At 35.1% G+C, this 3,823-nt stretch overlaps 1 pseudogene; it reads right to left on the bottom strand.

Annotated features, from left to right (window-relative positions):
- Positions 1-3,151: 3,151 nt before the first annotated feature.
- On the bottom strand, positions 3,152-3,558 carry LOC101613259 (annotated as a pseudogene).
- Positions 3,559-3,823: the final 265 nt, after the last annotated feature.

Raw genomic sequence — 3,823 nt, 5'->3', positions numbered from 1 at the left:
ATTTCAATGGTAGCCAGTGCATTCCGGTGTCTTTTGATGACAAACCTTATAACTATGTGAAAAAAAAAAAAGCCATGAAAATAAGATGGAGATTAGAGGGGAGAAGAAGTGTGCTTAATGGGAGATTAAGGGAGAATAAAAGAAGACAATGGTAGGAGAATAAATTCAAAATACATTATACACAAGTATGAATACATCAAAATTGAAGAAAAAAAGAAAAAGTTAAAAACCAATGCTGACTTCAGTAAGTTAAATAGACAGTGTGGTATATTTCCACAGTTAATTTCATTTTAAATCTGATCAATGTGGGAATCAAGTAAGTGACTCCTCTCAGTGGGCATGTCTGGAGGGGTATTTCTTCTGGCATACTATTGATAACACATATACAGGAAAGGCAGGGCCTTTGTCTGGCTGCCTTACTACTTGTGGGTGTAGGCATCTCTTCTGTTGTGTTGCTGTCTTTCTGATATCTGAACCCAGCTTTTTTAGCCTTTCAATTTAGACTGAAGAAAGCATCTCTCCAGGACTCATCCAGGGCTTTAGTGCCATATTGAGACTGCTGAGTTATCCAGAGTCATAGACTGAGCAACTATGTGTTCTCAGACTCTTTCCAGTGAAGACAGCCATTGCTGATTTGCCCAACTCATAACCTTTGTAATACATCCTCATTGTATCATTTCTGTTCCTCTTGAGAACCCTGACTAATATTACTTTATACTGGAAATACAAAGTCTACAAAACAACATGATCTATGAATGAGACACAGTGGTAATATCAAGATCATTTTCAGATAAGAAGGTGAACACTAGGGGCTGGAGAGATGGCTTAGTGGTTAAGCCCTTGCCTGTGAAGCCTAAGGACCCCTGTTCAAGGCTTGATTCCCCAGGACCCACGTTAGCCAGATGCACAAGGGGGCACACGCATTTGGAGTTCCTTTGCAGTGGCTGGAGGCCCTGGCATGCCTATTCTCTCTCTCCTCCCTCTCTCTCTCTCTTTCTCTCTCTCTCTCTCTCTCTCTCTCTCTCTCCCCCCATCACTCTCAAATAAATAAATAAAAAATAAACAAACAAAAAAAAGGAAGGTGAACACTGAAGTTGCCTTCTCAGTTACCTAACAGAACCATAGCTCCTGTGTTTGCCTCTTTGTTGGTTTTAAGCATAGCAGATGAGAAATATACTAACACAACTTCAGGAATGTTAAGTGAAATTGCTCCAAAAGTGCTGCTTTAAATTTATAGCAATTCATGCTGTCATGAGTTGTTTAAGCCAATATTCACAGAATGAAAGATTGGAAAACATTCATGAAGATTTTTTTTTTTAATTTTCAATGAAAGTTCTTCAATAAGTCATAACCAACAATACAGATTTGGTATAATTTTAGTCAAAAGTAAAAAAAAAATCATGTTTTAGTTACATATGATCATTATAGACAAATGTACAATTTCTTTCAGGACTTTCAGGAGATCCTTGGTTGGGAATTACACATCTAGCCCAACCTCCAAATGTCATACATAAGATGGTCCTGGATTAGGAGCTTTAATTAATCATAAAAGGACCAGTGTTATGTGTCTAGAAAAACTATGGCTGTAAACAAAGAAACCTGGTACATAACAACAATGTAGTCAATGAAATACAACCTCAAGGGGACCACTTCCAGCAGTGACAACAGTAAGAAAGTTTCACATTATAGGTTCTACATTTTCTTTAAATCTCTTTTTATTTAGAGTTTTTCTGGTAAGTAGCTATCCCATAGGAAAAAAAATTTCACTGGCAGTGAGATGTATATACTCTACCAAAATACTCCTTATTTTGACTGTTTTTAGCTTTATTTACAAGTGAAGAAAATTATCAATGCGTATCTTTGCTTCAAATTAAGTGAAATGGTGCTTGCAAGCAAAAAATGTTTTTTGTAAAGCAATCTAATACCCGATTAAAAGAAACAACTCGTTTCTGTTTAAGAAGAACCACAATTTATCATGACTAAGACAACTGCACCATATTTTCCATTCCTCACAGCACATTTATTTCAGTAATTCCATTATGTCGGTTCTTAGCATGAACATAGTGTTACACAATGTTTGTACATATAATCACATCCAAAACAAGGTCTAAAATTTAAATTGTAAACATTCTCATCATATATAGAAATATTTTGTGTATTAAGTTTTGCTAACTGATCAAGTTTGGAAGATAATATAAATGAGAAAGCCTATTCTAAGTTGTGTAGTGAGCATTGTTTACTAATTACATTTCTACAATGTTAAATAAGAGGCAAACCTGTCCTGTAAGCATGTCAAATTTTACATATAACATTAAAAAGAAACAAATCTGTTAAGAAAAGTGTGTCTTGCAATAAAGAATATTAGATTTTTTTACTCTATTATGATACAAAAATGGAAAGGGTAAATAGCATCTTTGTTGACAAAGTAGGATGTAGCATAGATGCACCACTTTATTGTCTGAGAAATGCAACTGGAATAAAGAAGATTTCCTCACCACAAATAATTCCAGGACTATATACATATTTCTTTTAGAAATACTTGTTTAAACAAATCTCCCTCCACTTTTTAGTATAAAAAAAAAAGTTCCATGTGATTTTAAGAAAGCACTTACACATCCAGGTAGACTAGTACTCTGCCCGTTTGGGTGAGCAGTCTCAAACTATGAAGTACATGATGTTTAATGCCCTCAATTGAGTAAATTTAGTGAGCAGTTCCTGGTATTATACAAAACACTAAATACATACCAACAAAATATAATATCTTGTTTTCTTCTATGCAAGTGTTGTGGAGAGTTTCAGAGCCTTGAATTCTGGTAACACTGCAGAAAACATAAATCTTCCCATAAGTCTGTCAATAAATACTTAAACTGTGAAACAGTTTAAAAATGGCTCTTAGATGTAAGATCTTCGACTGAGCAAACCCAGTTAGCCACCAAAACTTAGTAAACCTTAAAAACATATTTTCCACTTTATATAAAATAGACTACTTACTGTTTAAATTATTCAGTTTGCTCTGATGTCACTGTAATTCACTTTCTCCCATTTTCCTGCTTTAGTATTTATAAATGGAAAATTTAATGTGGCTTACAACAAAAAAGACAATTTCAAATTTACATCTAATTAAATTTGCTTTTTAGAAGGATTCCTGGTTCTATGAAGCTGCTTCTGCCATTAGTAAAGAAAATGAAGTTTCTGTAAGAGAGGCAGGCTTTTTAAGTAGTGTCACCATGCCAGCTTCAGTCCGTGGAAGATTAGTGTTTATGATGTGTCGTTATAAGTGCTTAATCCAGTCTTCCTGAAAGACTAGGCCACAAAACCTGCATCGGAGAATGTAAACCTTGTCAGCAACATGAGGTAATGATAGCATTTTCTTCTTGCTTCCAGATCTTGACCTTGATTTCTTTTGCTTACAATCTAAGGCTGAGTGCATAGTCAAGTCCATTTTTTGTGGTTGATAAATAAGTGGACTGTCTTCATTTAATGGAAGAACACATTTCTGAACAAATCTCTTTCTTGCTGTCTGATTATGGATCTTGTGAGAAGAGACAGCAGAACCCTTTTCCTCACCCATCCTCTTATTAAAAAAACAAAAATTAATTAGTTTTGTACTCAGTGAATACAGTCAGTTTGGTACCATTATTAGGCTTACCTCATCACGGAAGCAGACCAAAAATGAACCCAACATGGCTCAGGGAAATTTCGTGGAAGAGTGGGCGGAAAGAATGTCAGAGCCACATGTTGGGTCATGATACGCAGAGACATTTATCATGAAATATTTGATAGTTTATTTACAAGGATTCATTGAATGCATTAGTGGTGTGGA

This window comes from Jaculus jaculus, chromosome 7, assembly GCF_020740685.1.
Source record: "Jaculus jaculus isolate mJacJac1 chromosome 7, mJacJac1.mat.Y.cur, whole genome shotgun sequence".
Classification (NCBI taxonomy): Eukaryota; Metazoa; Chordata; class Mammalia; order Rodentia; family Dipodidae; genus Jaculus; species Jaculus jaculus.
The sequence above is the reverse complement of the archived record's forward strand: the minus strand, read 5'-3'. Positions and strand labels throughout refer to the sequence as shown.